Here is a 27,522-nt window from a genome sequence, read left to right on the forward strand (position 1 = left end):
AAATATAAATTATTATAAAGTTATAGACATTAACAGGCTGTTAAAATTTATTTGCTGGTTGTTTCAGATTAGGATTTAAAATTAAATTTAAGTGAAAATGGCCAAGAAAACCAATATTTGGCTCTTGCCTTCTGAGTCAGTCTGAATGCAGGAAACAGGGGACTTCTCTAAGAGCTTTGCAACTCTGGGCCACATAACCTCCTGATAAGGGAGATTAATGAGACCACTAGAGAACATAAAGCCAATAAGTGCATTTGCTACAAAGAGGAGAGTCATCAGAGAAGGAAGACATCCCTGATTCTTCCGAGAGAAGCCACATGGTCAAGCAAGACCTGGACCCACCTAGCGCAAATGGCACTAGCAGAACTGAGAAGCTGCTCTCAAGTTTCCCCAGGAATGACTCCCATGAAAGCTCAGCTGACTGTTAACAATAGATAGAAACAAAAGTCAGTTTGACTGCTTCATCTTAAACACTTAGAAAAGACAGTTGAAAGCAAAATACAGCCATTCCTGTGTATTTTATATAATAATAATAATAATAATAATAATAATAATAATAACAATAATAATATTTTTAGGTATACACTTTATGTTAGCCTCCCAAAATAAGTAAGACTGGAGGGTACAAGGAAGGATTCTCAGACAGGAATGCCTGATAACTATAAAGAGAGACTATCAAGAGGAGCTACCAGAGCCAGAAGTTTTTAGTTTAAGGCCTCCAGATATTCCTAACCTACACAGGTAGGCTTGGTGTTTGCTAGTACGATTATCCAGCCCTGAGTAACAAAATTAAATGTTTCTCTATTAGACACAGAGGTCATACTAGTGAAAGTATTTTGCAAGATCAGATGACATTAAATTATTAAACTGTATCTTATGGGGAGGGACAATTGTACAATAAATGTTAAATATTAAGTTGACAGTCCTGATAACTGGGGATATTAAAGATTGGTGAGGAAACTTCATACAGTGACATGTTCCAGCTGCTGCAACATTTATTCAGTACTCATGTTTTTTGTTTCTCTCATTGAAGAACCCATCCCCAGATGACTTTCCAACCTGTTCATCCCCAACCAGACTTCAAAACGAATTGACTTCTAAAAGGCAACTCATGTCCCTCAACTGACTTCAAAAAGGCAACTCATGTCCCTCACACCATGCACCCTCACGTCACCCTCTCTCAGCTCAAAAGAAGCCAAAATGAGAGACGACTCTCTACTTACACCAATGGAGACAAAAATCAATATACTATCAATATAAGTAATTAATTAAGCCAGGTAATATCAGGGAGACCGGTTTTCGGTGAATTCTAAATATTTGGAGACTGTTACCCGAGGGATTAAAATTTTCTCAGTGCTCTTCCCCTACCCTATCAAAGATTTGAAAGGGCCACATAAAAAAGGGGGGGAATAATAGACCCAACCTTATCTTTTATTAAAATTGGGAGCCATCTTGCAACAAAACCATGAAAAGATCATTTTGGCTTTACTATAAATTACTGCAAATTCTGAACCTGCTTGGAATGCCTGCCCATGCCTTGAACTCACCCATGCATGGCTCTCTGACCCAATAGCAGCCCTCTCTGAAAATTTAATCACACCTCATAAATATTGGCTTTCCGTGGCCAGACAATGACCCTCTCTGAGGCTCTAATGGTCCTCATAAATTTTGATGTTGGGGCTAGCAAAAAAAAAATGTAAACTACCATTAGTGTGATGCTTGTAAGAGTTCTGTTATCTGTAACCCCACTTTTGTGTAGCTTTCTGGGCTATAAAGCTGGGCTGTAGGAAAGATGTGGTTGCTCTCTTGTTCCCGCCATTTTGGGAGGGAGAGGCAGCCCAGTTGGTGGAAATAATAAGCTTGCTTTAATTTGATTTTAATTCGAGTCAGTGTTTGTTTCTTACATCCTGGTCTAACAGGTAAACACTCCACAAACATAGAGCTCTGCCGGCCTAAAGACTTCTTGAGAAACTGCCTCTGAGGTTGGGTACTTGAAATATATGCTGTTGTCAGGAGCTTTAGCTTCTTTTCTAGTGAGACCATTAAAGCTGGGTCTGCATCTATGTGACTGGAGCGCATAGTTTCTTATTTTCCAATGAACATGAGTCAGCAGTGCTTAATTCTTTTTTTGTAGGCAAACTGTGACCACTGGGGGCTAAGTGTCTCCCCGTGTGGACTGTGAAGCCATTTGGTCATCCTCCATTTAGGTGGTGTTTCTTGGTGCTGCACTGGAAGTTTGGTATTTACATCACAAAATACAAGGAGTTCAACTGGGACACAGTGCTGGAGGGAGTTCTGTCACATGTGGTGTGTCAGGGACTGCAGGAGAATGCACTAACCAGGCTTCTATCCCACATAGCTTTCCCCTTGACAATATCAACCTGACTCTGATCATTTCCTTGAAACCTCTCCATATAACAAGATGCCTTTACATATAAGGGTCTCCTGGCTGCACCATGTCAGCCACAAGGCATTTGGAAGTCAACTGGAGTTCCACATGGCCCCACCTCAGATATTTAATCACACACCTGCACACCACAGCTCTGGGCCCACCACTCAGCAGTCTCAATTTACTGGCATCTCTGTTCTTCACCATTTTCATGAAACCCAGTCAATCAAGGCACTCTCTGGTACACTCATTATCAGCAACAGGAGATTCAAAGGTTCTCCAGTGCCAACTGGTCGTGGGAGTTTCAAAAATTTCAGGGTATTTATGTAGTCACTTTTCAAGGATAAAGTTGGAGGCACTGTGTGTTTCAATTCATTCAGGAACCATTTAATGTTGAGGAACCTCATTTCAATGAATGCTCTGGAGAACTCTCAAAGGCAAGGCTTCCCAAAGAGTAGCCATAAGGTCACATGAAGCAAAGGCCCATTGAGGTCCACAATATGAGGTCTATGTGTGTTTTGAATCTCAACTATGGCTGCCAAGTCTTTCAGAATAAAATCATGTGATATCCTGCCTGAAATTCCCAGTGATCAGTCGAAAGCCAGCCTTGGCCTTGATCTCAGTTGCCAAGGGGGACTCTCACTCTCAAAACATTCCCACATGGCCCTCATCTTCTTTCACATAGACCCTCATTATAACCTCTGGCTGGAGATTTCCATGAGGGGTGCAGTGCAAGAGAGTGTCTAAAATAAGCTCCCTTGGCGCTCATTTGCCTAAAGTCAGGGTGGCCTGGACACCATTTCCGTGAACCAGGAGTGATCAAATAGGCCTGCCTTTACTACTGCTCTGAATCTCCAATTTGAGGCCTACTGACTGTGGGGTTTAGATTCTTTATGTGAATTGGAATCATGAGAAAATCCAAGCGCCTCTGCATTGCTTTGAAGAATTTATTTGACCCAAAGGATCCCTATACTCACTTGATGGATGGCTGCAACCTAATAGAGGAAGGAGAGAGAGACATCATCCACAATGACTGAATTTTGCCATTTTGGTTTTGGATGCACACATGGGATCTTTCTTTAGATCCATCCGGTGCTGAGAATCTAAGCCACAGCCTCACACAGGGCAAAGAGTCTGATTCAGACACATCCCTTTCCAAGCAATTAAGCAAAGAGCCACAGGTGATGCCCATTCATTTCCATATGAAAACTGTTTTCTTCATGCTTCACAAAGGGGTGGCCTGAGGCAAAGACCTTCCTGTCATTCAGTGAAACAGAAAAATAGGTTAGAAAAAGGCACAAAGCATGGTTTCTCCACTGAGACTTACCTGGTCACACTGATATCTGAGTTTTCTAAGATGTGCGCCATTACCTTCAGCTATTCAGTACATAGCCATGTGACAGAGCTTGAGGTGGTACCTATCTTGGACACCAAACCATGAGACTATTCTGCAGATTGGCCAGAATTCAGGAAGAAATCTGGAACTTAGGAAGATAGTAGGTGTTGCCCATCTATAAGGCAACCTGCAGTCCAGTCATAAATTGGGCAGGATGAATGCTGGGAAGCTTTCTACTAGACAGGACACATACATTGATGGATTCTCTTTTCTAATGTCTACAATCACGGAAACAGTGGGATACACAGACAGAGAAACACTCGCCTTGTCAAACGACTATCTAGAAACATTCAGCTGCAAACCAGACATACCACCTTTTCTACCTATTCTCAGAAAATGAGACAATACCACAAACTCACACCCACAAACACAAAGGCACCTCCTTCCCCCAAGTAAGTCTGTGAATATCCAGAGTGTCCTCTGACTGGCGGGCCATACTATGTTCCCCCGAAATGGCCTGTACTGTGTCAGATCTGGTTTCGTTGGCCAACTCTGTGAAGTTGTTAGGAGCCAGCGGTGAGCCACTACCTACTTACTCAGGAAAGGCCCGTCTTCAGAGCTCTCCTGGCTTTTGGCCATCCTCACATCAGTAGGTACCAAGAAAGACAGAATCTGTCATTGGTAAAATTAAACCTAACAAGTAACCCCATTGGGACTGGGACTGGGACTGGCTCTGGGTGCCTGGCTTCCTGGATCCCAAGTTCAGAGAGTTCCATCACCAAAGAAGTAAGGGAGGTCTCTTCCTTCAGGAACTGAATGAGGTCAATGCCTTCGCAAACACTTTGTCCTAACAGTTGCTTCCAAGGGTCCCATGAGATGGAGGCTGCCCCTAATTCCTGTGACACTGTCACAAGTTAGAATGGTATATCAACCATAAGCACACGGGAACAGCTCTCCACACAGGCCTGGTTTGGTCCATCTTCTCTGCATTGAGAAGAAAGTGGCTGATTCAGACACACCCCATCATCCTGACAAGGTTGTTTGCCATGGAAGATGACTTTTGCTCTCTCAGGTCCTTCAAGCTGCCTACCTCTTTTCCAGGGATCATGTCTGCATGGACCTTTGAGGTTCTCAGCAGGTGGAAGATCCCCTACATTCCTGTATTGTAAGACCAACTCTGTCCCTGTTCTTCTGTAAAGTTAGATTGAGGGAACAGTGTATGTTTAGGGTCAATAACATGTTGGATTTGGTTTAGGAATCATTCTGCAGAATGAATAATGGTATTTGAAGCTGCGATATTTACAAGAATATATATGTGAAATATAAGTATGAAACCATAAATATAGGTAACATTTGAAGCCCAGAAGGGCATTGGACCGATGATTGTGATACTTAGGATTGAATTACATTCTGCACAGAGGTCTCAGATAAATCAATATACAATGGCATAAGAACTTGTACCTTGCATGATTGAACGTAGAAGAGAACATCCAGTGAAAAAAAGGATAGTCGGTAGGATTAGGAAGATAGTCGGTAGATTTACAAAGAAGAGTGAGTATAGGATTAGGAACAAAAGTTTATTTGCAACAGGTTATCAATTAGAGTGTGAATGTAAATGTCAGCACATGTGAAGAGTCAGTCACAATGATGAACTGGGAAAAATATGTAGGAAACAGATAGCAATAGAGCCATTATGAAATCAGGCAATGTATAAAGTCAGGGATAGGATTAGACATTTTCAGTAGGGTTGAGTTTGAATATATAATGTTAAGAAGAAACAAATATGTAGTCACCAATAGGATTGACATTTGAGAGCATTAGGCAACCTGGACATGGATGTTTTTAGTAACCCATGTTTACTTTCCATTTAGACTTTGGTACAAGCATAAGCGTGACCTTTGCATTTTGTGTTCGGAATATTTCTGTGATTAAATGTATAAGTAAATCAGGTGACATGAGTATTTCTTCCATCATTTCAGGGAGCAATATTTTCAAGACGTAAAAATTAGTATTGGGGGAACAAAGAAGTGTACACTGCGTCTATGAATATAGAGATAATGCATGAATAGACCATACTGTGAATAAATAATATAACTCGTTCCACTTTAAATAATGGATTGAATTTTTATCTGAAAATATATAAGAAATCCTATATTGGTATGCACTCATTAATTCCAACCAGTTATACATCTAATGGTAATATCAGAGTTATAATGTATCATGAAGTTTATGTGAGTTTTGCTTCAAAAGTGATTATGGAAATTGAAAATAATGTGTTTGGATAGAAGTCTCATGAAAAGACCAGTAAGGAAACATGGAAGAATACATGTGTCCTGAAGCAGGAAGTGATTGAAAGTGAAACAAATTCCTATAAATTTGCATACTGGTGGGGAAATCTTAAGGGCCCCTCCCAGCACTCCCTTGAGCACGATAGCCAAACCGAGGGAATTAGGAGTGGCACGGGACTCATAGCACAGACCTCCAGGCCACTGCTCCCACCAGTGCTGACAATTGAGGTCTCTTGCTCCAGCTTCCGGGGGCATGGCTTCCGGAGAGCAAACAAATTTGCTGGAGGTTCTCAGGCCCAAGCTCTACAAACTTAGGGTCTGAGGGAGACAAACAGGAGAGTGTGCCCAGGTGTTCATGAAAACTGGGCTCCCAGGAGCAGCAGACCTGGCATATAGCCAGTATAATGGTGAGTGTCATAGGTGAACGGGGCCTGGCTTGAGGAAACACAAGAGAAGGCCCTAGGCACTCAGGATTGAACACCCACCCAGTCTGGGAGGAAGAGCTGCTGCACAGTGATTGGTTCCCCCCTATTGAGAGGAGAAGCTTGGCCCAGAGGGCACAGCTCCACCTACTGGAAAAGAAGTTTATTGCAATCTATGACTGCATTTATTATTATTATTATTATTATTTTAATTTGGGTTTTTTTGTTTTGTTTTTGTTTTTGTTTTGTTTTCTTCCATTTTCATTTTTTTGTTGTTGTTCTTTAACTCTTTTAAATGTTTTTAATTATTTTAATGTTTTTATTTTTTTGTTATTATTTTTTTAAATTTAACTTTTAATTTTATATTATCATTATCATTTTTTTAAAAAATTCATTTTCTTTCTTTATTTTCTATTTTTTTCAATTGTCTTTTCATTTCTTTTCCATTTTCTTATTTCCCCTTCCTTGAATTCTACCTGCCTACTCTCATTCTCTTTAGTGACTTCTTCCCTTCCCTTCTAAAATCTTTCCTCCCAAGCATCAAATAAATTTATAAGAGTTTAGGGAGTGTATAATAAGACACATATTTCATATTTTGAAAAATCTTGAGAGTGTATATATATATATATATATATATATATATATACACACACACACACACACACAGAGACATTAAAAATAGCAATATATATGCAAACGAAATTCACCATGAAATATATATCATCCACAGATACAAAAATATGTATTTTACTGAACATGGATTTATGTATAATGTTGTTCAACTAGGAATCTCACTCACATTTGAATAATCAGTTCAAGCAGTGTTTAGGAGGAGTGATCTCTTCTTCCAATTTGTAACTGCCAAGTCAGCCACCTCACAAGAATGTACGTGTGGTACCTGGAAGGATTCAATATGTGCATATAAAAATACGTGTGCTAAATAGGCTACAGAGAAAGAAGGACAGGAATTCACTTATTTGTTAACTTTAAAAACACATGGAGAACTATTTCAACAAATAATTGACTAGATTTATAACTGCTACGCTATATCATGCAAAAGGCAACTCCAACTATAAAACATGCCTCCTCTGAACTGCTTGTATTTCTATTCTGTTTGTGTTATTTTTTTCCATCATATTAGAATTAGTAGTCAGAGTCTAATAGGGAATGTGTTCATGTCAGTTATTCAGTATATCTAATGGTAAATAGGTAATTGAATACAATGTGTATGCAAATATGTGCTACACAAAAATCTTTCCATTCTCATCCAGAACAATGCCTTGACATTACCTTCTCTTCAAGAAAGACACAATTAGAGGAGAAGAGTTAGAAAATCTGTGAATATATATGAGGAATGGAAAATGCTCAGGAGTTCACAACTTTGGAGGTAGTAGAGGAGTTTGAAAAAGTAAGGAACAGGGTAAACACTCCACAAACATGGAGCTCTGTTGGCCTAAGTACTTGTTTTAGAAACTGCCTCTAAGGGTGGGCACTTGAAATATATGATGTTTTCAGGAGATTTAGTTCCTTTGTAGAGAGACCATCAAAGCTGGGTCTGCATCTATGTGACCTGGAGGACATGTTTCTTATTTTCCAATGAACATGAGGAAGCAGTGCTGAATTCTCTCTTTGTAGGTAAACTATGGCCACTGGGGTCTGAGTGTCTCTCAGTGTGGACTCTGAAGCCCCTTGGTCATCCTCCACTTTTCGTGGTGTTTCTCGCTCCTCCACTGAGAGTTTGGTATTTGCTTCACGAAATACAAGGAGTTAAAATGAATTACAGTGGTGGAGGGAGTTCTTTAAGGTGTGGTGAGTCAGGGTCTGCAGGAGAATGAACCAACCAAGGTTCTATCCCACATAGATTGCCCCCATTAGAATAGCAACATTATTCTGAACATTGCACAGAATCCTTTCCATATAACAAGACGCCTTTACATATATGTGTCTGCTGGCTGCACCATGTCAGTAACAAGCCATTTGGAAGCCAATGGCAGATCCACATGGCCCCACCACAGATATTTTATCACACAATTGTGTACCACTGCTTAAGGCCAACTACTCACCAGGCTCCAACTTACTGGTATATCTGTTCCACACCATTTTCATGAAACACAGTCAATCAAGGCAGTGTCTGGTATAATCAGGATCAGAAACAGGACTTCCAAAGGTTCTCCAGTGCCATCTGATCATGGAAATATCAAAAATTTCATGGTAATTTTCTAGCCATTTTTCACGGATGAAGTTTGAGGCTCTGAGGGATTCAATTAATTCAGGAACCATTAAATGGTGAAGAGCTAATTTCTATGAAAGCTCTGGAGCACTCTCACAGGCAAGGCTTTCCTAAGAGTGGCCAAAACATCACATGAAGCCAGGCCCATTGAGATATACAATGTGAGGTCCATATGTGTTTTGAAACTCAAATATGGCTGCCAAATCTTTAAGAATAATTTCATGTAATATCTGGGCTGAGATTCCCAGTGTTCTTTTGAAATCCAACCTGGGCCTAGATCTCAGGTTCCATGGGCGACTCTCATACGTGGCCTCCTAAAATCACAACACAATTCATGGCAATAATTCTCTGAGATCAGTTTCAGAACTCAGTCTCTAAGGGGAATCACACCAGAGTTCAAGCCCAGGTGGACCCAGTCATCTCTTCCAACCGCCACACAAATGACCACAACTAAAACCAAAACGTTACCACATGTTCCTCATCTTCTTCCATATAGACACTCCTCATAAATTCTGTGTGGAGTTTTCCATGAAGGGCACAGCCCAAGACAGTGTCCAAAATAAGCTCCTGTTCCCCTCATTTGCCTAACGTCAAGGTGGCCTGGACACACTTCCTGTAAACCAGGAGTGATCAAATAGGCCTGCCGTTAATACTGCTCGGCTTTTCCAATTTGAGGCCTTCTGACTCTACGGTTTAGATTCTTTATGTGAATTTGAGTCATGAGGAAACCCAAGCACCTCTGCTGAGATTTGAAGAACTCATTTGGCCCAAAGGATCCCCATTCTCACTTGATGGAGGTCAGGATCCTAACAGACGAAGGTAAGAGAATTCATTCACAATGAGTGAACTTTTTGCAATTTTGCTTTTGGATGCACACATGGGATCTTTCTTTAGATCCATCAGGTGTTGAGAATCTAAGCCACAGTCTCACACAGGGCCAAGAGGCTGATTCAGACACATCCCTTTGCAAAGCAATTAAGCAAAGAGACACTGGTGATGCCCATTCATTTCCATTTGAAAACTGTTTTCTTCAGGCTTCCAAAAGAAGTGGCCTGAGGCAAAGACATCCTGATATTCAGGGCAACAGAACAATAGGTTAGCAAAAGGCCCAAAGCAGGTTTTCTCCACAGAGACTTTCCTGGTCGCACTGATATCTGAGTTTTCTGAAATGCTGGCCATTCCTTTCAGGTATCCAGTACATGGCCATGTCACAGAGATTGGAGGTGGTACATACCTTGCACACAAAACCAAGAGCCGATTCTGGAGAGTGGTCAGAAATTAGGAAGAAAACAGGGTCTTAGACAGGTAGTAGGTGTTGCCCATCCATATGGAAACCGCACTCCATTCATAAATTGGGCAGGATGAATGCTGGGAAGCTTTCTACTAGAGAGGACACATCCATTGATGCATTCTCTTTTCTAATGTATAAAACCACGGACACAGTGGGATACACAGACATAGAAACACTCACCTTGTAAAACGACTTACTAGGAACAGTTCACTGCAAACCAAACAAACCTCCTTTCCTACCTATTCTCAGAACAGAGACAAAACCACACACCCACACTCACAAAGGCACCACCTTACCCCAAGTAGGGCTACGACTGTCCGGAGTTTCCTCTGACTGGTGGACCATACTATGTTCCCCGGTAATGGTCTGTCCTGTCTCAGATCTGGTCTCCTTGTCCAACTCTGTGAAGCAGTCAGGAGGCAGCGGTGAGCCATTACCTTCTTAGTCAGGAAAGGCTCCTCTTCAGATCTTTCCTGCATTTGGCCATCTTCACATCAGTCGGTACCAAGAAGACTGACTCTGTCCTTGGTGATTCCAAACAAATGAAACCACTGGGACTGGGACTGGGACTGGATCTGGGTGCCTGGCCTCCTGGATTTCAAGTTCAGAAAGTTCCATCAAGAAGGAAGTGAGATAGGTCACTTTCTTCAAGAACTGAATGAGGTCACTGCCTTGTCAACCACTTTGTGCTAACAGTTGCTTCCAAGGATCCCATGAGATGGAGGCTACCCCTACTTCCTTTGACACTTTCACAACTTAGAATGGTATATCAACCTTAGGCACCCGGGATCGGCTCTCCACACAAACCTGGTTTGGTCCATCTTCTCTACATTAAGAATAGAGAGGCTGATTCAGACACAACCCTTCATCCTGACCAGGTTGTTTGCCATGGAAAATGGCCTTTTGTCTCTCAGGTCCTTAATTTCTGCCTACATCTTCTCAAAGAATCATTTCTGCATGGAACTTTGAGGTTCTCAACAGGTGGAGGATTCCCTACATTCCTGTATTGTAAGAACAAATCTGTCCCTGCTCTTCTGTAAAGTTAGATTGAGTGAACAGTGTATGGTTAGGGTTAATATCATGTTCAATTTGGGTTAGGAATCATTCTGCTGGATGAATAATGGTATTGAGAACCTGCGATATTTATAAGAATATAGAGGTTAAATATATGTATGAAAACACAAATTAAAGTAAGATTTGAATCCCAGAAGGGCACTGGGCCCTTGTTTCGGATATTTAGCTTTGAATTACTATCTGCACAGAGGTCTCAAATAAATCTATATACAATGGCAAAGGAATTTGAAACTTGGATGATTGAATGTGGAAGAGAACATGCAGCCAAAAGGGATAGTCGGTAGCATTTGGAAAATAGTAGTTAGGTTTAGCAAGTAGAGTTAGTATAGGATATGTAACAAAAGTTCTTTAGCAATATTTTTTCGGGTACAGAGTGAATGTAAATATCAGCACATATGAAGAGTCAGACACAATGACGAACTGGGGAAAATTTGTAGGAAAGCAGATATCAATAGAGACATTAGGAAATCAGGCAAAGTAAAAAGTGAGTGATAAGATAAGACATTTTCAACAGGGTTGAGTTTGAATATATAATCTTAGGAAGAAACAAATATGTAGTCACCAATAGGATTGACATTTGAGAGCATTAGGCAACATGGACATGGATGTTGATAGTAATCCATGTTCACTTTTTATTTAGGCTTTGGTACAATCCTAAGTGGGACCTTTGCATTTTGTTTCCAGAATATTACTGTGATAAAATGTATATGTAGATCAGATGACATGATTATTTCTTCCACCATTTCTAGGAGCAGTATTTTGAAGACGTATAAATTAGCATTGGGGGTAAAAAGAGGTGTACCCTGTTTCTATGAATATACAGATAATGCATGAATAGACCTTAATTTCAATAAATAATATAACTTGTTCCACTTTAAATAATGGATTGAATTGATATCTGAAAATATATAGGAAATCTTATATTGATATGCAATCATTCATGACAACCAGTTATACACCTAATGTTAATATTAGGGTATGGTTTATCATGAAGTTTGTGTGAGTTTTGCTTCAAAAGTGATAATGGAAATCGAAAATAATGTGTTTGGAAAGAAGTCTCATGGAAAGGCCAGTCAAGGAACACCGAGGAATTCATGAGTTCTGAAGCAGGAAGTGATTGAAATTGAAAAAAACGACGATAAATTTGCTAACTTGTGGATTAAATATTATAATATGATATGAATAAACTGAAGAAATAGTAATTTATTAGTGTTGAATAAAAATGAACATCAAAATACACATCATGTCCCATAGGAATCTACTTGCATTGATGTTAAACAGGGTCAGTTACAGTAGAAATATTAGGATTCGTGTGCACCATTCACCAAAGTTAGTTTTTTTTTTTTTTAATTTTTATTGATGGTTGATCAAAACATTACATAGTTCTTGATATATCATACTCCACACTTTGATTCAAGTGGGTAATGAACTCCCATTTTTACCCCGTATACAGATTGCAGAATCACATCAGTTACACATCCATTGATTTACATATTACCATACTAGTGTCTGTTGTATTCTGCTGCTTTTCCTAACTTCTACCCTCCCCCCTCCCCACCCCTCCCCTCCTCTCTTCTTTCTCTACCCCTCTACTGTAATTCATTTGTCCCCCTTTTATTATTTTTCCCTTTCCCCTCACTTCCTCTTGTATGTAATTTTGTTAACCCTGAGGGTCTCCTTCTATTTCCATGCAATTTCCCTTCTCTCTCCCTTTCCTTCCCTCCTCTCATCCCTGTTTAATGTTAATTTTCTCAAGCTCTAAGTCTATACTCTGTTCTTAGTTACTCTCCTTATATCAAAGAAGACATTTGGCATTTGTTTTTAGGGATTGGCTAGCTTCACTTAGCATAATATGCTCTAATGCCATCTATTTCCCTGCAAATTATATGATTTTGTCATTTTTAAATGCAGAGTAATACTCCATTGTGTATAAATGCCACATTTTTTATCCATTCATCTATTGAAGGAAATATAAGTTGGTTACACAGTCTTCCTATTGTGAATTGTGCTGCTATGAACATCGATGTAGCAGTGTCCCTGTAGCATGTTCTTTTTAGGTTTTTAGGGAATAGACCGAGAAGGGGAATAGCTGGGTTAAATGGTGGTTCCATTCCCAGCTTTCCAGGAAATCTACATAATGCTTTTCAAATTGGCTGCACCAATTTGCAGTCCCACCAGCAATGTACAAGTGTACTCTTTTCCCCACATCCTCGCCAGCACTTGTTGTTGTTTGACTTCATAATTGCTGCCAATCTTACTGGAGTGAGATGGTATCTTAGGTTGGTGTTTATTTGCATTTCTCTGATTGCTAGAGATGGTGAGCATTTTTTCATGTACTTGTTGATCGGTTGTATGTCCTCATATGAGAAGTGACTCTTCAGGTCCTTGGCCCATTTGTTGAATGGATTATTTGTTATCTTATTGTCTAATTTTTGAATTCTTGGTATACTCTGGATATTATGGCTCTATCTGAAGTGTGAGGAGTAAAGATTAGTTCCCAGGATGTAGGCTCCCTATTTACATGTCTTATTGTTTCTTTTGCTGAGAAAAAAATTTTAGTTTGAGTAAGTCCCATTTGTTGATTATAGTTATTAACTGTTGTGCTATGGGTGTCCTATTGAGGAATTTGGAGCCCGAACCCACAGTATGTAGATCATAGCCAGATTTTTCTTCTATCAGACGCCGTGTCTCTGATTTGATATCAAGCTTCTTGATCCATTTTGAGTTAACTTTTGTGCATGGTGAGAGAAAATGATTCAGATTCATTTTGTTGCATATGGAATTCCAGTTTTTCCAGTACCATTTGTTGAAGATGCTATCCTTTTTTCATTGCATGCTTTTAACCTCTTTATCAAATATAAGATAATTTTAGTTTTGTGGATTGGTTTCTGTGTCCTCTATTCTGTACAATTGGTACACCCGCCTGTTTTGGTACCAGTACCCTGCTGTTTTTGTTACGATTGCTCTGTTGTATAGTTTGAAGTCTGGTATCGCTCTACCACCTGATTCACACTTCCTGCTTAGCATTGTTTGTGCTCTTCTGGGTCATTAATTTTTCCATTTGAATTTCATGATTGCTTTCTCTATTTCTACAAGAAATGCCGTTGGGATTTTGATTGGCATTGCATTAAACCTATAGAGAACTTTTGGTAATATCTCCATTTTGATGATGTTAGTTCTGCCTATCCATTAACAGGGTATATTTTTCCAACTTCTAAGATCTTCTTCTATTTCTCTCTTTAGGGTTCTGTAGTTTTCATGGTATAATATTTCACCTCTTTTGTTAGGTTGATTCCCAAGTTTTTTTTTTTTTTTTGAGGATATTGTGAATGGGGTGGTTGTCCTCATTTCCATTTCAGAGGATTTTTCGCTGATATACAGAAATGCCTTTGAATTATGCGTGTTGATTTTCTATCCTGCCACTTTGCTGAATTCATTTATTAGCTCTAATAGTTCTTTTGTAGACCCTTTTGGGTCTGCTAGGCATAGAATCATGTTATCTGCAAATAGTGATAATTTAAGTTCTTCTTTTCCTAATTTTATGCCTTTAATTTCTTTTGTCTTTCTAATTGCTCTGGCCAGTGTTTCGAGAACTATGTTGAACAGAAGTGGTGAGAGAGGGCATCCCTGTCTTGTTCCAGATTTTACAGGGAATGCCTTCAATTTTTCTCCATTCAGAATGATCCCAGCCTGAGGCTTAGAATAGATTGCTTTTACAATATTGAGGTGTGTTCCTGTTATTGCTAGTTTTTCTAGAGTTTTGAACATAAAGGGATGCTGTACTTTGTTGAATGCTTTTTCTGCCTCTATCGAGATGATCATATGGTTCTTATTTTTAAGTCTATTGATGTGATGAATAACATTTATTGATTTCCGTATATTGAACAAGCCTTGCATCCCTTGATCATGGTGCACAATTTTTTTGATATGTTTTCATATCCTATTCACCAGAATTTTATTTAGGATTTTTGCATTTTTCCTGAAATAGCTTGAAAAGTATTGGTATTAGTTCCTCTTTAAAGGTTTTGTAAAACTCTGCTCTATACCCATACGGTCCTGGGCTTTTCTTAGTTGGTAGTCTTTTGATGGTTTCTTCTATTTCCTCAATTGATATTGGTCTGTTTAGGTTGTGTATATCCTCCTGTCTCAATCTGGGCAGATCATATGACTTAAGAAATTTATCGATGTCTTCACTTCTACTATTTTATTGGAGTATAAGAATTCAAAATAATTTCTCATTATCTTCCGTATTTCTGAATTGTCTCTTGTGATATTGCCTTTTTAATCCGTATGCTAGTAATTTGAGTTCTCTCTCTTCTGCTCTTCGCTAGCATGGCTAAGGGTCTGTCGAATTTATTTATTTTTTCAAAGAACCAACTTTTAGTTTTGTCAATTTTTTCAATTGTTTCTTTTGTTTCAATTTCATTAATTTCAACTCTGATTTTGATTATTTCTTGCCTTCTACTTCTTTTGCTGTTGTTTTGCTCTTCTTTTTCTAGGATTTTGAGATGAAGTATGAGAACATTTATTTGTTGTTTTTTTTTATTTTTCTTAGGAATTAACTCCAAGCATTGAATTTTCCTTTTAGAACTGCTTTCAATGTGTCCCATTGATTCCGATATGTTCTGTCTGTGTTTTAATTTATCTCTAAGAATTTTTTTTTAATTTTCTCCTTGATCTTCTATAACCCATTGATCATTCAGTAACCTATTGTTATTTCTACAAGTGATGAATGATTTTTCCTTTTTTCTTTTATCGTTGATTTTAGTTTCATTCCATTATGATCAGATAAGATGCCTGGTATTATCTCTACTCCTTTATATTGTCTAAGCGTTGCCCTGTGACATAATATATGATCGATTTTTGAGAAGAATACATGTGCTGCTGAGAAAAAAGTGTACCTGCTTGATGTTGGGTGGTATATTCTATATATGTCAATTAAGTCTAGGTTATTAATTGTGTTATTGAGCTCTATAGTTTCCTTATTCAACTTTTGTTTGGAAGATCTGTCCAGTGGTGAGAGAGGTGTGTTGAAGTCTCCCATGATTATTGTATGGTGGTCTATTAGACTCTTGATATTGAGAAGAGTTTGTTTGATGAACATAGCTGCACCATTGTTTGGGGCATATATATTTATGATTGTTATGTCTTGTTGGTGTATGGTTTCCTTGAGCAGTATGTAGTGTCCTTCTTTATCCCTTTTGATTAACTTTGGCTCAAAATCTATTTTATTTGATATGAGTTTGGACACTCCTGCTTGTTTCCGAAGTCCATATGACTGATATGATTTTTTAAACCTTGCACCTTCAGTCTATGTATGTATTTTCCTAACAAATGTGTCTAATTTAGGCGGCATATTGTTGGTTCTTGTCTTGTGATCCATTCTAGTAGCCTGTGTCTCTTAATTGGTGAGCTTAAGCCATTAACATTTAGGGATATTATTGAGATATGTGTTGTTCTTCCAGCCATATTTGTTTTTTTATGTTACTAAACATGGTTTGTTTTCCTCCTTGATTATTTTCCCCCCTTTACTATCCTACCTCCCACTGTTGGTTTTCATTTTTATTTTTTATTTCCTCTTCCTGAAATGTTTTGGCGAGGATGTTTTGAAGAGATGGTTTTCTAGCTGCAAATTTTTTTAACTTTTGTTTATAAAGGAAGGTTTTAATTTCATCTTCCATCCTGAAGCTTAATTTCGCAGATACATGATTCTTGATTGGAATTTTCTTTCAGTGTTTGAAATATGTTATTCCAGGATCATCTAGCTTTCAGAGTCTGTGTTGAATGATCAGCTGTTATCCTGATTGGTTTACCCCTAAATGTAATCTACTTCCTTTCTCTTGTAGTTTTTAAAATTCTCTCCTTATTCTGTATGTGGGGCATCTTCATTATAATGTGTCTAGGTGTGGATCTCTTATGATTTTGCACATTCAGCATCCTGTAGGCTTCTAGGATTTGGGATTCTGTCTCATTCTTCAAGTCTGGGAAGTTTTCTCTTATTATTTCATTGAATAGATTGCTCATTCCTTTGGTTTGGACCTCTATACCTTCCTGTATCCCAGTGACTCTTAACTTTGGTCTCTTTATGTTTTCTCATATTTCTTGGATGTTCTGCTCATGGTTTCTTAACAGTCTTGCTATTCTGTCTATGTTCTTTTCAAGTTGAAATACTTTGTCTTCATTGTCTGATGTTCTATCTTCTAAGTTTTCTACTCTATTGGTAGTATTCTCAATTGAGTTTTTAAGTTGGTTTATTGCTTCCTGCATTTCTAGGATTTCTGTTTGTTTGTTTTTTATAACCTCTATCTCCCTGTAGAGTTGATCTTTGGATACTTGATTTTTTATGTAATTCATTGTCAAAGTGATCTTTCATTGTATGATTTTGCTGTCTAATTTCTTCCTTGAGACTCCAGATCATCTGAAGCATGTATATCCTGAATTCTTTAGCTGACATTCCATCTGCTGCAGCTACTACCTCTTCTAAAGTTGAGTTAAACTGCGTTGCTTGTGGTCCTTTCTTTCCTTGTCTTTTCATACTGCTTGCGTTACTTTCTGCTTGGTGAAACTGTTATGTTTTTGAAATTTTCCCCCTATATATTTATATTGCTCTTGTGTAGTGGAAAAGTCTCCATTGCTGGAGCGTTCGGCGGCTGTGCTACTCCTCCAATTGGGGTGATCTGTCTACCATCCAGGGCCTGTTCTGCCTGTCGGTCGCAGGTCTGCGTACCTTGCAGGCCCAGGTGGCGGCTCTGCTCTGCACCTCCTCCAATTGATGAGACGTATCTACCACACCCGCGGACACCTGGGCTGCTTCTTCCGGTCAGTGGCAGGTCTGGCATAGGACCTTGTACCTTGGATGATTGATTGTCAAACAGAACATCCAGTCAAAAAGGGATAGTCATTAAGATTAGGAAGATATTTGTTAGGTTTAGAAAGGAGAGTGAGTATAGGATTTGGAACAAAAGTTCTTTAGCTATAGGGTTTCAGGTATACAGTGAATGTAAATGTCAGCACATGTGAAGAGTTAGTAACAATGATGATCTCTGGAAAATATGTAGGAAAGCACATATAAATAAAGACGTTAGGAAATCTGGCAAAGTATAGTCCGTAGGGAAAGGTTAGTAAAATAAGTACTTGTCACTTCCTGTTTTTCTGTATGTTCAATAAAACACTGTTGAAATCTTGAGAACTGTTTGCTAAACTTGTTTCCAGAATGTGCTCTCCCCAACTGCCCAACTGCAGAATTTACTCCCTCACCCGGGTGCACGCAAACCGCTCACTCGCCCAGACCCATCAATAAACTTCCCTCCGTGCGCTCTCAAAGGAAAGTATATAAGCTCTGCTTAAGCTCTTCTCTGGGCTCTCTGCTCTAATCAAGTGAGCTCTGAGGCCCAGAATGCTGGACCCCGAATTAACCCTTTGCTTTTGCATGAGACAGTCTCTTGGTGGTCTCTTTCGCCGATTCTCGCCCGACCTTTCATATGGTGGTTCCACCGAGATCTGGCAGCGGTAGACAAGAGACCCCAAAGGGCTCCTCTCAGGGTAAGTAAGGTGATTCTATCTGGTTTCAGGTATCAGGTTAGGGCTTGGCAAAATGGCTGTCGATGAAGAGCATGAGCTCTTTCCGAGGGTGGCTGACAGTTGTGTCACAGAGCCACAGGCCACATCCCTGGGGGACGCCACAGAGGACTCGGGAAATCGAGGAACAATAGTCTCTTTGACTCATTGATATTTTGTTTCAGACTCGGTATTGCCAGCCCATCGGGTTTTGTTGGCTATTCAGTCCTGGTCTCAGTATTGGACATCCATTTTCTGTCTTTATTGTCTTGTCTAGTCTGTGTCATGTGTTGTTGCTTTTACTGTTTGTGTATCATTCATTATGGGACAGAGCACTTCAATGCCTCTGTCTCTGACCCTTGATCACTGCACCAAAGTCTGCTTAAGGGCTCAGAATCTTTCTTTTTCAGTAAAACCCTGGACCTGGCAGGTTCTCTGTGCCTCAGAATGGCCCACCTTTGGATTCAGATGGCCCCTAGAAGAATCTTTCTAATTCCGCTAATTTAAAAAGTCAGAGATATAGTCTTTCAGCCAGGGACACTTAGCCATCCAAATCAACAGCCATATATCTTAACTTGGCAGGACCTCTGCAAATCTCCTCCTCCATTGGTGAAGCCTTTTCTTACCCGTGCCCCCGCTCTTTCTCTTTCCCCCATGATCTCTCAAACCCTCTGCTCTTCCTCCTCCTCTACCCTCTGTTTTCCCTCAGTCACAAGATTTGACTCTACTGGACTCTCCTTCCCCTCTTTATCCCCTCCCCTTGTACCCCAACCCCCAACACCCTCTAAGTGATTTCCCTGCTGCTGACTCAGCCTTTCCACCATTGGAGGAAGCTAAGCCATCCCAGCGCCCTCCAAAAAACTCCCCTGCAGCACACACAGCCCCTCCTACCCTGGAGGAAGCTGGCCGGGCTAAAGGACATCACCAGCGGCAAATGATTGAAAACCCTATAACTCGCGTGATGCTCCACCTCAGTCCCTATGTGCCAATGATTGACGATGGCAATGGTGTAAAAATGCAAGCCTACCAGTACTGGCCTTACGCCTTTTCAGACCTATAAAACTTGAAGAATAACAATCCTCCTTTTACCGAAGACCCCACCCGGCTCTCAGGTCTGGTTGACTCATTAATGTTTTCACACCAGCCTACTTGGGATGACTGCCCACACCTCCTAGGGACGCTCTTCATGACAGAGGAACAAATGACAATCCTCCTGCAAGCTAGAAAAAAATATCCTTGGACTAGATGGGTGACGGACAACAACTTCCCAACATATTCAAAGCTGGCTTTTCCTTGAACCGACAAAACTGGGACCCCCAACAACTTTCAAGGTAGGGAGCAACTGTCCACTTATCGCCGGGCTCTAATAGCGGGTATCTTAGTGGCCGCTAGGTGACCAACTAATTTGGCCAAGGTAAGAGAGATTATTCAAAGGCCTGATGAATCTCCCTCTATGTTTCTAGAGGGAATTATGGAGGCATATAGGAGATATACTCCTTTCGATCCTCAGGCAGAGGATCAAAAGGCATCTTTCACGATGGCCTTTATTGGGCAAGCTGCCCTGGATATTAAAGGAAAGTTACAATGCTTAGATGGATTACAAGATATGACTTTGAGAGATTTAGTCAGAGAAGCCAAGAAGGTATACTATAAGAGAGAAACTGAGGAAGAGAAGGGAGCAAAGGGAGGGAGAATAAAAGAAATAAAAGACAGACTAAGGCATTGACTAAGGTCCTGGTCACAACAAAAAATAGGCCAGAAATTAAGAAACATGGAGACCGAAAGGGATACCTGGGACCACACTAGAGGCCACCCCTAGCCTCAGATCAATGGGCCTACTGAAAAGAAAAAGGACACTGGGCTAAAGAATGCCCTAGAAAGAGACAGCCACACCAGCCAGACATTCTGACTCTGGAGGATGACTAAGAAAGTTGGGGCTCAGATCCTCTCCCCGAGCTCAGGGTAATTTTTGAAGTCAGGGGACCCCAATAAACTTTGAAATGGATACAGGGGCAATATACTCAGACCTTAAGGCCCCAATTGGCCCTCTATCAAGTAAAAGGTCTCTATTTCAAGGGCCTAATGGCAGTAAATATCAGGCTTGGACAACTAAGAGGACCTTGGACCAGGGGAAATGAAAAATCCATCACTCCATCCTAGTAACCTATGAATGCCCGGCCACATTGATGGGCAGAGATCTGCACACAAAGCTCCAGGCTAAAATAACTTTTAGTTCTGAAGGCTACCAAGTGGAATTTCTAAATCCTTCAGCAAAAGCTCCTTTAGTCATGGCTCTAAATATATCAGTAGAAAATATACATCAACTCACTAACCTTGGTTCAAACAAACTGCATTCATTCCTGAAGTATCAAGAACAGAGTTTTCCACTAACTGACTCATAGCGAAAGGTAATGACTGAATGGGTAACAAAAGCCTGTTGGGTCCATCAATTGGTTAATGCTTACCCTTCCAAGCTTCCTGCAGGAAACAGACAAGGACAATTCTGGGAAGTTGACTTTACTGAAATTAAGCCAGCAAGTTATGGACTTAAATATCTCCAAGTCTTTTAGATACATTTTCAGGATAGATTGAAGCCTTCCCCATCAAAAAAAAAAAAAAAGAAAGAAAGAAAGAAAGAAAAAAGAAATAAAAAAAAAAGAAACAGCGCAAATGGTGGTCAAGAAGATCCTGGAAGATACTTTCCCAATGTACGGCCTGCCTAAAGTAATAGGGTCTGATAATGGACTGGCATTCGTGGCCCAGGTAGGTCAGGGGTTAGCCAAGACCCTGGGGATTAATTGGAAGTTACATTGTGCTTATAGACACCAGAGTTTAGGACAGGTAGAAAGAATGAATAGAAACATTATCGAGACCATAAAGAAATTAAACTTACAGACTGGCAAAAAAGATTGGACTATGCTCCTGCTTTATGCACTGTTTCATGCAAGAAATACTCCCTCTGTTTCTTTGTGTAACCTCACCCCCTATGAAATTCTCTATGGTGCCCCCTCCTCCAGTAAGGGACCTAACCCCAACTCTAAGACCTAACGATCCCTTAGACACCCCCTTGATTGACAGACTTAAAGCTCTTGAAAGAACTCAGGGATACCTGTGAAACCAGATGGCCACTGCCTACCAACCTGGGGACGAGGGGACTCAACATCAATATCAAGTAAGAGACTTCGTCTACGTAAGTGGACATCAGGTGTCATCCCTGGAACCCCGCTGAAAAGGACCATAGCAGGTGCTCTTTATTACACCTACAGAAGTAAAGGTAGACAGAATCACTTCCTGGATCCATACCTCTCATCTCAAGCCTGCACCCTGTCCAGACTCTGGCTGGAAACTGGAAAAGCCTGGTAACCCTTTCAAATTGTGTATTCGCCGTGTGGATAAGGCTATAGACTCTCCCCTTGACCACCAGTAGTCCTAACCGTCATCATCCCGTTCAGCAGCAATGGCTGATCACAAATACTACTGGACAAAAAGTATTTGTATCTCACATACAGCCCACTTAGGGAACTGGTGGCCATCTCTCCACCCAGACATTTGTCAGCTGGCTATAGGTCTTTCCTATTGGGATATCCCTGATGAAGAGGATCCCATTAAAATTCCATTAAATCCCTTCCATACCATAGATAATGAAAACAAATATTATGGATGTAGGGACACGCGAGCCAGATGCAGGTGGGCTAGCCTAGATTACTATGTTTGCCCGGCTGACTATCAAAGCCACAAACAGTCATGACTGTGTGGGGGGAAAGCCGACTTCTTCTGTAAGTCATGGGGATGTGAGCATACAGGGACTGCCTGATTGAACCCAAACTCCTCATCAAATTCTGTACACAGAATTAGCCATATTACCAATTAGACAACAAAAACTGATGGCCCCCAGAGGGGTCTCTAGATCCTCAAATTCTTCCTGACCTTTTTAACTTCGACAAGTGCTGAAAAGGGTGAAAGGAGATTCCCCTACGTGTAGGCCTTTTCCCTCCTTTGCTCACATCCTGAACAATGCTTCTCCAATCGATCCTCACACGCAGCCTTCTGCTTCAGACTCTCTGCTGTTATTCCCACATCAGCAACCTGATTTCTTTGCTCCAATTACTAGACCAAAGGCCGAACATCTGCCGGTTCTCAGACCATTGCCCCCTTGCTGAGGGAGCAGGTACTGAGCTACCCCACAATTCCCTCACTCCTCTCTTCTCCTGTCAGTGCCTGCACCAGGTCCCACCAGGTCCTCTTACCAGCTAACCCAAAGCTCAAACCAGCTGAGGAGAGCCCTCAGACCCCTATCCAAGATGTAATGAAAATGGCCTTTAAAGTTGCTTTGTCATCACTGAAAACAGGTTACGAAGAATTTAAAGTCCCTCACAGGCTTTTTGGGATACTACCTTCCGTCTTCCCCTCTGCTCTACCTGTTCCACTGCTCAAGATTTGTTGCTAGGAAAATCCCAAACCCCTTTCCCATTATTGTTTTACATCTCTCCTACCTCATTCTCAGATACATGGAGCTGCTCACAGCCACGCGTTCCCCGTCTTCCCCCTCTGTACCAGGCCCACAGAAAAGTCTTAACTGACCTTCTCCAGAAATCTTCACCACGGCTGACTTTAGGACTTTCAGCAAAAGAGTCCCTATAAATGAGTTCAATGTAGGTAAACTTCCTCTTGTCATGTTGCCCTGTTCTACTAGGCAACTGTCTAAAAAAAAATCAGCACTACTAAGCAAGACACCCCCTTACTAGTTTTTCACAAAATATGTGAAGAAGGCCTCTAGCCTTGAGCTGGGGCTTCACAGAGATGGCTACAATTGTAAGATAAAGAAGATACTAACTGGGCTCCATGGTAAGAGATGGCAGTGGGAAACAATAAAGGGAATAAAAAGCTCTTCCTCACCCAGGTGTCCTTGAAAAGTTAACTTGCCCAGAACAGGGGAAAGAAACAGAAAAAAATCTGCTTTTTGTAAACTTCTGCAGGCTGTGAACTTCTGAGCCCCTTTGCTTACATGTTGGATACAAAATTCTGAAACTACCTAAACTTGGGTATCAGGGGATTAATTGATTACAACAGAAGTAATGCCCCCTAAATCTGGTTGCAACAAAATAGGACTGTTTCCCTGTCTTTGGTACTATCTTAGGTGCCTTGTTTTGTCTGTCCCTACAACAGCATAATTCTATATACTTAAACATTGCTTATGTTTTCATGAAATGGTCAACAGATGTGATTAATTGTGTAATGGTGCAGATGTTTCCCAGAGTGCTCTATCATGACTCATGAAGATCAAATAGGGGGGCATAAAACCTGGTTCCACTGGGAACATATATCCCTCACTTTAGCCATCCTATTAGGAATATGAGTTGCTGAAGGGGTGGGCACAAGAACCACTGCCTTGGTCCATGGGACAAAACAAATGACCCAAATAGAAACAGCAATAGACCAAAACTTAAAGATATTAGAAACCTCCATCACAGCTTTGCAGGAATCTTTAACCTCTCTCTGTGAAGTTGTTTAACAAAACAGTCGAGGTTTGGACCTCCACTTCATGAGAAAAGAGGGCCTTTGTTCTGCATTGATGGAAGAATATTGTGTGTATGCCGACAATACTGGAGTTGTAAAAAAATCTATGAGTAAATTAAAAAGATGAATTGAATAGTGTCAACGAGAGACAGAGGCCCAAAAAGGGTGGTTTGAGTCTTGGTTCACACAGTCCCCCTGGTTAATTACGCATTTATCAACCCTGGCCAGTCCAATAATAATCCTCATATTATTGCTAACTACAAAACCCTGTTTGCTCAACCATGTAATTTCTTCTCTCCAAGCACAAATTGGACAAGTTAAACTTATGGTAATACCCCACTAGCAGAAATAGAATGTGACACCCCCCATGATCACTTTTATGATTAAAAGTAGCCAGAAGAAGACGTGGTGAATGAAAGATAAAAAAAATATGTACTTGTCACTTTCTGTTTTTCTGTACGCTAAACAAAACACTGTTGAAATCTTGAGAAATGTTTGCCAATCTTGTTCCCAGAATGTGCTGTCCCTAATTGCCATACTGCAGAATGTACTCCCTCACCCGGTTGCACGCAAACTACCCATTCGCCGTGACACATCAAAAACTTCCCTCCCTGCGCTCTCAAAGGAAAGTATATAAGCTCTGCTTAAGCTATTCTCAGGACTCTCTGCTCTATTCAAGTGAGCTCTGAGCTCCAGCATTCTGGACCCCCAATACACCCTTTGCTACTGCATGAGATAGATATTTGGTGGTCTCTTCTTCCGATGCTCGCCTGACCTTTATTTGGATGATTGAATATAGAAGAGAACATCAAGTCAAAAAGGTATAGTCGGAAGGATTACGAATATAGTAGGTAGGTTTAGGAAGAAGAGTGAGTATACGATTTGGACCAAAAGTTCTTTAGCAATAGGGTTTCGGTTAGAGAGTGAATGTAAATGTCAGCATATGTGAAGTGTCAGTAACAATGATGAACTTGGGAAAATATGTAGGTAAGCAGATATCAATAGAGACATTACAAAATCAGGCAAAGTATAAAGTGAGTGATTGGATTAGACACTATCAACAGGGTTGAGTTTCAATATATAATCTTAAGAAGAAACAAATATGTAGTCACAAATAGGATTGACATTTGAGAGCATTAGGCAACCTGGACATGGATGTTTTTAGTAATCCAGGTTCACTTTCTATTTAGCCTTTGGTACAATCATAAGTGTGACTTTTGCATTTTGTGTTCAGAATATTACTGTGATAAAATGTATATGTACATCAGGTGACATGAATATTTTTTCCACCATTTCTGGGAGCAATATTTTGAAGACGTATAAATTAGTATTGGGGGAACAAAGAGGTGTACCCTGTGTCTATGAATATAGAAGTAATGCATGAATTGACAGTACTGTGAATAAATAATATAACTGGTTCCACTTTAAATAATGCATTGAATTGATGTCGGAAAATATATAAGAAATCTTATATTGATATAGAATCATTCATTCTAATGAGTTATACATCTAATGGTAACATTAGGGATATGTTTTATCATGAAGTGTGTGTGAGTTTTTCTTCAAAATTAGTATGGAAATGGAAAATAATGTGTTTGGAAAGAAGTCTCATGAAAAGACCAGTGAAGAAACATAAAGGAATACATGTGTTCTGAAGTAGGAAGTGATTGAAAGTGAAACAAATGCACATGACTTTGCTAACTTGTGGATAAAATACACATTCTATGATGTGCAGAAACTGAAGAAATAATAATGTACCAGTGTTGAATGAAAATGAACGTAAAAATATACATCATGGGGCTGGGGATGTGGCTCACGCGGTAGCGCGCTCGCCTGGCATGCGTGCGGCCCGGGTTCGATTCTCAGCACCACATACAAAACAAAGATGTTGTGTCCGCCAATAACTAAAAAATAAATAATAAAAAATTCTCTCTCTCTCTCTCTCTCTCTCTCTCTCTCTCTCTCTCTCTCTCTCTCAAAAAATATACATAATATCCCATAGAAATCTACTTGGATTGATGTTAAACTGGGTCAGTTACTGTAGAAATGTTAGGATTTGTATGCACCATTCACTGATGTTAGTTGTCAGTACTAGAAATCCAATATGTATTTCAGGTGGATGAATATTTCTGAGAATCATCTTGTGAAAAGTTGATTATAAATCCACATACATGAATATGAATGAATTTAGGGAGTGTAAAATAAGACACATATATTTCAAATTTGAAAAATCTGTAGAGTGTATATATATATATATATATATATATATATATATATATATATATATAGATACACGCACACACACACACACACACACAAAATATACACACAGAGAAATTAAAAAGTAGCAATATATATGCCAAGCGAAATTCATGTTGAAATATATATCGTCCACAGATCCAAAAATATTTAATTTACTGAACACGGATTTGTGTATAATGTTGTTCAAGTACGAAACTCCCCCATAGGTTGAATTTTCAGTTCCAACAGCGTTTAGGAGGAATGATCTCTTCTCATGATTTGTGTCTGCCAAGTCAGCTACCTCACAAAAATGTACATGTGATACCAGGTAGGATTCTATATGTGCATATAAAAATACATGTGATGAAAAGGCTACAGACAAACGGAGAAAGGAATTCACATATTTGTTAAATTTAAAAACACATGGAGAACTATGTCAACAAAAAATTGACTAGATTTATAACTCCTACCCTATATAATGCAAAAGTCAAGTCAAACTATACACCATGCCTTCTCTGAACTGCATGGATTTCTATTCTGCTTGAGTTATTTTTCTCCATCATATTAGGATTAGTAGTCAGAGTCTAGTAGGGTATGATTTAGTGTCAGGAATTCAGTATTTTGAATGGAAAATTAGAAAAAGAATCCAATGTGTATGCAAATATGTGCTACAAAAAAATCTTCCAACTCTTATCCACAACAATGCCTTGACATTACCTTCGCCCCAAGTAAGACACAATTAGAGGAGAAAGGTGAGAAAAGTGGAATATACTCTGGTTTTCACAAGTTTGGAGGTGGTAGAGCATTTTCCAAAAGTAAGGGAGAGGGTAAACACTCCAGAAACATGGAGCTCTGTTGGCAGAAAGACTTCTTGAGAAACTGCCTTTGAGGTTGGGCACTTGAAATATATGTTGTTGTTAGGAGCTTTAGCTTCCTTTGTAGAGAGACCATCAAAGCTGGGTCTGCATCTATGTGACATGAAGGAATTGTTTTTTTTATTTTCCAATGAACCTGAGGCAGCAGTTCTGAGTTCTCTCTTTGTAGGTAAACTGTGGCCACTGGGGGCTAAGTGTCTCCCCATGTGGACTGTGAAGCCATTTGTTCATTCTCCACTTTTCGTCTTGTTTCTTGCTGATTCACTGGGACGTTGGTATTTGCTTCATGAAATACATTGAGT

General features: G+C 39.9%; 1 pseudogene; it reads right to left on the reverse strand.

Moving 5' to 3' along the window:
* Positions 1-24,686, reverse strand: part of LOC143387555 (eukaryotic translation initiation factor 5 pseudogene) — a 31,844-nt pseudogene extending 7,158 nt beyond the window's left edge.
* Positions 24,687-27,522: the final 2,836 nt, after the last annotated feature.

The sequence above is a fragment of the Callospermophilus lateralis genome, unplaced genomic scaffold (genome assembly GCF_048772815.1).
Source record: "Callospermophilus lateralis isolate mCalLat2 unplaced genomic scaffold, mCalLat2.hap1 Scaffold_614, whole genome shotgun sequence".
NCBI classification, from domain to species: domain Eukaryota; kingdom Metazoa; phylum Chordata; class Mammalia; order Rodentia; family Sciuridae; genus Callospermophilus; species Callospermophilus lateralis.